The sequence below is a fragment of the Manis pentadactyla genome, chromosome 3 (assembly GCF_030020395.1).
Source record: "Manis pentadactyla isolate mManPen7 chromosome 3, mManPen7.hap1, whole genome shotgun sequence".
Classification (NCBI taxonomy): Eukaryota; Metazoa; Chordata; class Mammalia; order Pholidota; family Manidae; genus Manis; species Manis pentadactyla.
This window is the reverse complement of record NC_080021.1, coordinates 19,844,750-19,855,009: the sequence shown is the minus strand read 5'-3', so window position 1 is coordinate 19,855,009 and position 10,260 is coordinate 19,844,750. Positions and strand designations below refer to the sequence as shown.

The 10,260-nt window shown below is 40.9% G+C and overlaps 1 long non-coding RNA gene across 1 annotated transcript; it reads left to right on the top strand.

Annotated features, from left to right (window-relative positions):
• The first annotated feature begins 49 nt into the window (after positions 1-49).
• Positions 50-6,449, top strand: LOC118932225 (uncharacterized). Its single transcript, XR_005032654.2, has 2 exons — positions 50-179; positions 5,569-6,449. It is a non-coding gene; the product is annotated as an uncharacterized LOC118932225 (long non-coding RNA).
• Positions 6,450-10,260: the final 3,811 nt, after the last annotated feature.

Here is a 10,260-nt window from a genome sequence, read left to right as displayed (position 1 = left end):
CCCGCCGCTTAAAGGGCGAGCACCGATTTTACCGCTGGGCAGAAGCTCTGCAGCCCGGGGGCGGGGCCATGGGGGCGGGGCCAGACGGGACGACTGCGTGCGACTGGTAGGAAACGGTAGTTGCCAGGAGCAACGTCAAACACTCCAGCCAACGGCGAGGCTGTAGGCTCTCCATCCAGGTGAGTCCATTTGGAGGGTGTCCGAAGGGGAAAGAGTTCCCCATTTGTTAAATGTTCGTTGAGGGCTTGTCAAGTGCCAGGTAGGGTTCTAGACACGGGAGTGCTGCGGCCGTCAGAGATGCGTGGTTCCTTCTCTCCTGGAGCTTACATGCTAATGGAAATAGACAGCTAACAAATCAGTGAAGTAATTTCAGAGTGATAAGAAAAATTAGGAAGATAAAATAGGCTGATGGGGTAGAGTGATGGGGTGGAGTGGGGGAGTATGGGGAGGGATGGCTGCTGTAGATGAGAATGGTCTCGGAGGTGATGTTTGAGCTGAGCCCACCAGCCAAAGAAATGGGGAGTTTTCTATGCAGAGAAAACAGCCACTCCAACTAGCTTGGAATGTTGGAGGAACTGACAGCAGAAATGATATTGACTATTACTCTAGTTCACCAGGTAGGACTTAAATTACAAACTGATGAGAATCCATTTTGTTCTTAAAAGGATCTGTAAAAAGATACAGCGTATGACTGTTCAGGTGGTTTTGAGATGCTACAATTTTAAGATTGATTAGAACATCCAATAAAGACGACTAGGAACACACCTGTACTCGTCAAGTTATATTTATTAACAAGGCAGTAAGGGAGGCTGCACTCCTGAGGAACCTGGACCATCTGGCCAAACAAAAGAGAATAGGGTTTATTGGATTATGGGAAAGGGTGTAGTTTTGGTAAAATTTGATAGGCTCAAAGCAAAGCAGGGCTGTGTGTAAAAGGGTCAACATCAGGCCTAGGCCTGAGCTGAGAAGTCGACTCAGGGTCCTCTTTCCTTGGAAATCTCAAAGTTAAGATAAATGTGGAATGGAGAATCTGAAAACTCCTTATCTAAAGCTTTGTGGCTGGATTGAAAATCCTGTGTCAAAATGACCTGTATGGCTAAGATCCTTCTTTAAGGATGGAATGTGCCATTCACACTGATATAATTTCAAACAGATAATCTATACTTTAGAAAGTGTTTCTCAGCTCCATGTCATTGATGTTAATTAACAGAAGCAGTTTTTACCGAATAAAAAGACACTGAATAGTCCAGTCTATTGAGAATGTATACATCTGGGGACCTAATGGATGTTAAGCATAACTAATATATGGAGAAACTCCTTACTCATACAAAGCTGGTGGGAATATATTGGTACAACCTACTAAGAAAACAATTTTGATCTATAATAAAAGCTAGCACACTGTATAAACACCAAACAATTTTGATCTACAATAAAAGCTAGCACATAAACAACAGTTAATATTTGGAGATACTGCCTGAGGTTTGCAACCTCCCTTTGCCCCCCATTTTCTTGTACACACTATGCATTGTATCCAAGATATGAGAGAAAATAGGCTATCTAGCCTAGATGGAGGACTAAGGTTTTCTCTGATGAAATCATAAATACAGGTGCATGAAGAAAAAAAATGTTTGGCAGTATTTACTTCTAAGTTGTGCTCTAGAATTCAGAGTGCACACTCTGGAATTCGACATCAGTTTTTAGAACACAAGTTTATATTGTGTCTACACCACTCATTAGCAATATCATAAAAATCACAACCTCTGCCTCAGTTTCTTCATCTGTAAAATAGGGGAGGGGAGGGCAATAATAGTACTGAACTTGTAGGATTGTTGGAAAGATTTAAATGAGATAAATTCATGTCTACTGCTTGAAGCAGCATCAATGTCATAATTATTCTTTTTGTTTATTTCTCTTTTTGAAATGTTTTACAATAGAAGTGTATCACTTTTGTAACTTAAACAAGTTAATTAGTAAGAGTTCTTGTCTGCCTTCAGATTACTTACTTTAAGGAGAGAGCAGTGTTTCCAAATGAAAGTGTGTATAACATCACCGATGAGAATTTGGGCCATCTGTCAGAGATTAGGTTTCGTAAGCCTGGGGTGGCCCTAGAAATCTGCATTTTCAAAAGCTCTCCCCTTCCACCATGTGATTTTGATGCAAGTTATCTGCAGATCATTCTTTGAGAACCTTCAGACTAGATGGGCATTCAGGATTTTTCTGTTTCTCTTTATAAAATGTTGATAAACTATTCTGAACATAAAGCACAAAGGTGGTTTATTCTTAGCTATCTTAAATACAGGACTTCCCCAGGGCTCCCAGACAGCTTATTCTAGAATTTGATCTCTTACCTTGTCAGGAAGTTCTTGTGTTATTGCCAACACAAGCCATCATTTTAAAACATGCGGGAAATGATAAGTTCTAAGACAAAATATGGAAGCACGGGGGAACAGGTGCTCTCATAAGTTATTGATGAGCATATACATTGGTATAGCCTCTCCAGCAAGCAATTCAATAGTATTAAAAGGAATTTAAGCTTTAGACAGACTCCAACATTTTTTTAAACGTGTAAGAATAATCATTGCTGCATTTTTTGAAATAGCGAATGAATGAAAACAGCTCAATAGCTGTCAATAAGAAACTAATGAAATAAACTACAGTTTATCCATATAATCTGATACTGCATGATCTTTATTAGGAAAAAAATAACTTCATATCCACCAAAATTGAGAGCATAGAGAATACAGAGTTAGATAGTACAATGTGTACTGTGTCATTACACAGTTGAATTGCACAAAGGCACACACAGGATTTGCTTGAAACTGTGGTTACTTCTGGGAGGGGAAGCTCAGAGGCTGGGAGTCAGGAATAGGAAGGAGACATTGGTATCACATATCCTCTTGTACCTTCTAAATTCTGTCCTAACTACTTATACTATGTGTTTAAAAATTAATTTTAAAAATACATCAAAACGTTTGTTTGGAAAAGAACAGCTTCAATGTCAAAAACTTCAGAAAGATTGAAAAGTAGAACAGATAACCTTAACTATGTCTTTCCTGCCCTAATTGAAATATATTTCCTATGGTTTCTCTGAAAAAAAGGGCCTTAAAAACACTGGAGGGAAACCAGCAATTAAGAGCACAATATTGCCTAGTGCTAAAGTTGGAACTGCGCTGTGATCGATGCTGACAGACCGGGAGCTGATGACTCAAATATTATTCTGTCACAACAGTCATGTAGGAACACCATCCTAGTGGGATGCCTGCCACATAATTGGCATTTTTCTTCAAAAAATTCAAAGCACATCGCAAAGATGTGATTAATCTTTATGTTAACTAGTAGGCAGTTTCATTAGCCCTGTCTTGCAGATGAAGAAGCAATGGAAAGAATAATAATTTCTCCCCCATCATGCCCAGCAGAACCACTCCTCTATTTTTAGTTATAAGCCTGAAAATTTTTTTTAATTTTGGTACACTGGGCTGTGTGATAAGGGAGTAACTAAACAACATTCCCCATTTGTTATTATGGTGCACGCATGCATGTGCATATGTGTGTGTGTATACTTTAAAAAGTCAGCCTTCTGTGCACTGTAAAGAAATCAGTCTGGATTCCAGTCTTGCTTCTGTCCTCTGCTGCTTGTGTGGCCATGGGCAATTCACTAACCTCTTAGCTGATTCATCCAAACGGGAAAATTGTATTACCTGCCATCTACATCAACTATGTCTATTGCTAGTTTGTTTGAATAGAAAGCCTGCTGTTTACCAAGTTATGCTTTTCTATGCAGCATTTCCCTTAATATTCACAGTAACCCCCATAGGTAATACAGTACCCTTATTACGGAAAGTCAGAAATGGAAATTAACTAACTTATCCAAGGTCCCATAACTGTAAGTGGTGATTCAAATCCAGGTCTGTGAGTTGAGCCTGTCTTTTAACCTCTCTTCTGTACCTCTGTGTCAAATGTAAAAGCTCTTTATAAACTCCAAAGCATCTCATAGGTACCAGCTTTATTCTAGTACCAACATAAGGGACCAGCACATGGGAGGTACTCAGTGTTTCATAGATTAGGAAACCAGTCTGGCTGGTCCAGAGCTTATGTAGGAAGTATTTAGAAGAAAGTAATCCCTTTAATATCAAACTTCTGGTTTTTTTTTATCAAATATCAAATTTTTCTGGTAACTAACAATTCTGCAAACCAAAATAATCAGAACAATAACCCAAACAATTATTATTGATATTCATAATTTATATTCATCAACTTATAGTTCATCATCAGAATATTAGTGAATGATATAGGAGATAGGTTGAATAAACTATAGTACATTCACACATTAGAATAATATGCAGCTGTAAACAGAGACTAAGAAAGATCTCTATGATTGCATATGGAGTGGTTTCCAGGAGACCTTGGTAAGTGGAAAAAAGGAAAGTGCAAAACAGTGTGTGTGTGTGTGTGTGTGTGTGTGTATACATATAAATATTAAGAAAGAAATAAGAATACACTCACAAAAGAACAGGTACATACACCTTAAATTTATGCAATGTTATTTGTCAAATATGTTTCAATAAAAACAAACAGAGCAAGTACAATCTTGGCTCAATGAGAACAGTAGATGCATCCTAGGAAAATTTAGTGTATCCTAAATCCCTGTAAATATTCTTAATGCTAAGAATTGGGTTCTACTTCAGATATTACAAACAGGGTTTTCACTTACAAGAATATCCTGGAAACACTCAAAACAGTGCAGTTCCATTTTATACGTTGTAGGATGTCTCCCTAGCATCCCTGACCCCTGTCCTAAATGCCAGCTATGCCCCTTGTCATAACCCTTATCATGATCTGCCAATCATGTTATGGATTGAATTATGTTCCCGCAAAAGATAAAATCCTAACCCCCAGTACTTGTGAACATGACTTTATTTGAAAATAGTCTTTACAGATGTAGTCAAGTTAAGATGAGGTCATATTGGATTGGGGCAAGCTAATCCATTGTATCAGCAATGACTCGGTGCCTTTATAAAAAGAGAAAATAGAAACACAGATGCACACAGGGGAGAAGGCCAGGTGAAGAGAAGGGCAGAGGCTGGTGTGACACATCTACCAGCCAAGGGACACCAGGAATGGCTGGCCACCTCCAGGAGCTGAGAGAGAGGCATGGAACGGTCTCTCCCTCAGAGCCTCCGGAAGGAACCAGCCCTGCCAATATCTGGATTTCAGGCTTCTGGCCTCTAGAAATATGGGAGGATAAATTTAGTTATGTTACGCACCCCCGGGTTGGGATACTTTGTTATAGCAGCCCGGAGAAATACAAGCCTCCACTCAGTGCAGTGAGTACATTATAGAAAACCTGTCTTTGTGTCTCCCTCCTGCATAGCACCCAGTTCTCCACTCAGATAGCCCTTCTGCGACACCTTCAGGAAATCCCAGGGGCACATTAGAAGTGTGCCTTAATCAAATTATCACCCCACCCCATGGTTCTCTTCCCTTTATGCTGCTTAAATTTTTCTTCATTCTTCATTACCTAACGTTGTACCATTTATTTTCTTTCTTGTTGTCTGTCTCCCCAACCAGAATGCAAGCTCCGTGCAAGGGCAACTTCATCTTGTTCATTGCTGTACCCCAGCACCTGGACACAGCTCTTGTCCACAGTGGGAGCTCCAGTGACATTTATTGAACTATCAAATGAGGATCTCCTTTGCAGAGAGAAGGCAAATGCAACCTTAGTATAATGAGGAATAGAAGAGAACAGCATACCTCGAGAAAAGAGCAAAGAGAGGCATCAAGAGCACCAAGAGAGGGAAGACTTGGAAGAAAAGTAATTTGAAATGTTTTAGTGAAGCTGGATATGCGACCTCTTGTAGTCATGGAACATTATGGCTGATGCTGCAGATGCGATGTGCAAACATGCATGTGCTTGATGGCAAGGCATTAGAGCCAAAAAGGCTACATCTGTCACATTTGTTTGAAGCCAGTCCAAGTAGGCTGAACATGCATTTGGAGAGCTCTGAGGGGATTTTCTATCTTGTATGTGCTGTCAAAGGCAATAGGGGAAAATGTGTTTAAAATGTGTTAAACAGCCAGATTCATGCATATGTTAGGTTACACGCACAGTTTCTCAGGCTCAGTACTGTTGACACATTGGGGCAGACAGTTGTTTGTTGGGGAGGGGCTTCCTTGTACACAGCAGGATGACTAGCAGAATCTTTGGCCACCACATGACAGCGCCTTACAGTTATGACAACCAAAAACATCTGCAGGCTTGGCCAAATGTCCCCTGGGGTTCTGGAGGCAAAGTCACCCCTCGTCAGGAACGACTGAGTTTATGTAATGCTTGTCCACTTTCCATCCTTTTGCAACTCCCCATACATCCCTAAGGCATGCGTGCATGTACACACACACACACACAGACACAGAGTACGGTAATCTCTCAGCCCCCCTCAAAGGATGATTTATTCCTACGTGTACTCCCTTCAGTGTATCCCCAGGATTTTTGATGTCATCTATAGTCAACCATTACATTAGTAGCCTCTAACAAAACACATTTTTCAGGATTCATGCACATGTATAGTTCCCTTCTATATTGAATCTAGACTTGACCATATGACTTGCATTAGCCAGTGAGACATTAGCCTGCATGGTGATGCAAGAAGAGGCTTGTTAAACATTTAACATTCGGGCTTGTCCCATTAGAATATTTCTTTCTTAGAAGCTAGTACCATGTAAACAAGCTCAGGCTAGACCACTGAATAACGAGAGGCCACGAGGAGATATGGTAGACGAGTGCCTCTTGGATGTTCCAGCTCCAGGAGAGCTTTAGTTGAATGCAACCACGAGTGACTTGGGCTATACCGCTGGAGCAGAAGAACTGTTAGGCTGAGCCCAGTCAACTCACAGAACTGTGAAAAATAAGAAATCATTTTGTCTGAAGCCCATTTTGAGGTAGTTTCTTACACAGCAATAGACAACTGAAACATTATCAAATGTCCAAGTTGATGGGAGAGGGTGAGAACCAGTGCAGTGCTGGAGCAGGCTCATATTAGCTCACAAGAGCCACCTGTGACGTTCTTAGGAATTTTCTAAGTCAGTTATTAAACACAGACATTAAAAATCAAATTATATAAACTTAGACTGAAATGTTACATTTTTCAAAGGCAATAAATACTCAAAACACATCCTTTCTTATTATTGTACTACATTTTACTATTATCTAGGCTCTTGAGGTTATTTGTGTCTACGTGGTGGACTTATTATGCAATAGTGTTCTATTGCTTACCTCTTTCCAGCTCTGCATTCAGTGACATCACATTGGTAGCTTGAAATTGGCCATAGTAGGAATATGTATACCCTAGAAATTGCCGAATGTGACAAACCAGGGATTTTTGTCCAGAGAACCAGTTGCTAAATTTAACAACACATCTCTGAGCGATTTATTAGCACATCCATCACAGGTGCTCTCCTTAGAAGGGCTTAAATAATAGCAATAATAATAGCTAGCAGCCATTGTGGACTTCTCTGTGCCAAATGCTGTCCTACACTCTTCACAACTCTAGGGGAGTGGTACTATTATTATCCTGATCTTGCAGATGAAGAAATCAAGGCACGGAGAAGTTGCATACTTTGCCTAAGGTTATAGTACTAGCAAGCATTGGTGCCAATGAACTAAGGCATTCTGGGTCCCACGCCTTTATATATACTGCCCATATTTTACAAACCATTAGGGTACAAGACCTAATAAGCATAATGGACTTATGAGGAGAACAGGGCAGAATATTTGAAATTAGGACACTATGTTCACGGTACTAATAAGAGGTTTTAATTATATGCAAAATTCAAATAGGGGCTTATAGAGGATTAAAAAATAAAAGCAAACAAAGCCAAAGAAAAAACTGTGTAAAGCAATGAAAACAAAGCAAAAAGCAGCTAACACATACCTGGCACAGGGGCCCAGTCAGTAGCAGTTCCATGATCTACCCCAACCCCCACATATTCAGACCCTCTGCCTTACACAGAATTCTCGGAAGCAGATGGGAGCAGCTCCTGGGACACCACTTCACTACCAAAAACAGCACACACTCTTCTAAGGTCTTTAGGTGAAACAGACAGTCCTGCTGTGCATACCCTATCTTAGCTTTCTCTCTCCACACATGGCGAGTTGCTTGCCATATTTTTCAATTGCAATTGAAACGTAATGAAATCATCAGTGTAATGAAAACAACTGAAAAAAAAAAGGGAAAGGGGAGCAGGAGGGATGAATAGGTGGAGCACAGAGGATTTTTAGGGCAATGAAAATACTCTGTATGCTACATAATGGTTGGATACATCTCGTCATGCATTTTTCCAAACTCACAGAATGGGCAACAAAGAGTGAATCCTAATGTAAACTATGGGCTTTGGGGGATTGTCATGTGTCCCTCTAGGTTCATCAGTCCGTTGTCATGGAGGCACTACTCCAGTGGGGGCTGTTGATAACGAGGCCAGAGTGTATATGGGAAATCTCCATACTTTCCTCTTAATTTTTCTGTGAACTTAAAACTTCCCTTTCAAAAGCAAGTCTTTTTAAAAATACTTGGGAATGATGGTTTTTACTGCTGAGTAAGGCCACACAGAAGTCAGGAGGGACTGAAGAGCCCACTGAGATGTGATGACATTAGGCTGAAAAGGAGTCTGTTAGGTGCTGACTTCTTGCTGGCAATCCTCACTTGGCTCTGTGGCCTCTACCAGAGGAAGAGCGCCACACTGCCCTAGAATACTTCGGTGGGCAATAAATGCTTAGCTCAGTTTGCCTTCCACCCTTACAGCAATTAGAGGCTTTTTACTCATGGTCTACTGGCATCCTGTCACACTTGATTGCCAGCCAGTCCTCTGAACCCACAATTATTATTAGGAGACTGTGCGTCTAGGTTAGTTATTCAGTCCTATGAGAGAGATTCCCAGCATCCTCTGACTCCAGAGCCCTCTGCCCAGGGAGGCCTTTGGAATAGGTCACTGTCTGTAGAGCATCAATTTGAAGGTTTAAGTTTCCTGATAGAAGCTTCCCAAGTTGGCTTATTCCAGCACCTACAATAGCACACTTAGATATTAATTTCTCTGGCATGAAGTTTGCAAATTTTCTTAAACCCAACTGCCAACAATAGAGGAATGATAATTATGCCACATCCATAAGATGGGATATTATGCAGTTGTGGCTAAGGCAGATATGGCTCTTAACTGTCTTTGCACCTTAGGACAGCTGTGGGTGCATCTGGGGCCAAGAATTTCCACACCCTCCACCTGTCCAGCCATCTGGAAGGGCTGCAAAGACTAGGAACTTCCAAAGGCTGCCCATTCTGTCGCGGAATAAGGATCTTCACCCTCTGGTCTCCTCCCTTTAATCTGAAGGAGGCCTTTTAAAAACTCTAGTCTGTGTCAGCCATTTCTCATTGTGCATGAGAATGATCTTGCTGCCTGTAAAGATCAACATCACATATCGCCCCGCCCCTGCTTTGACACTGTACCATTTCAGCTGTAGGTGCCACATCCTTTTGATTACCCATGAAACACAGCTCTGGGTTGTTGTCATGTGTGTTTTATGAGAACACGTAGGCATGAATATTTATTTAAGCGACTTGGAGCACATCTCTTTGATTTTCTTTTTATGTTCTGACTCATGTTAAGAGGGTGGGGGGAGGTGCACTATGTCATAGTTCACCTATAATGCCTGCTGCCTCCTGCACCCCCTCCTTTCAAGGCCAAATAGCTGAGTCCTCGAGGAGATGGAAAACACTGCTTGGGGTCGCATCACTGAGCAGCAGAACGCACCTATCTGTTTTACTGATGAAACAGAACTCTTTTCCTTAGCCATGGCAGCTTTCCTTCACAATAACGTCCATACACCCTTGTCATCTAACTGATGCCTGTTTGGATTCCTTCCTGGGTTGACTGACTCGGTTAACCCTTTATCAATTTTTCTCTCAAGTGGAGCAACAGCTCCCACCCTTTCTCTGCCCTAAGCCTCTAACTCTTTTAAGTGATTTTTCTACTGCAGCCAGAAAGATGTGTTTAGAAACCACAAGTTTCCCTAGAACCTTTCAGGATAAGATACAAATTCTTTAGAATGGCAGACAGAGTCTTTTATATTCTGACTTTTACATATGTCTTCCTCCTATTCCCTTGCCATTTACCCATAAAATAATAATAATAATTGTTGTTGTTGTTGAGGTTTTTCTAGGTGTTAAGCACTTTACATGCATAAAAACTCCTGTGTACTGTACTTTAACTGCACAA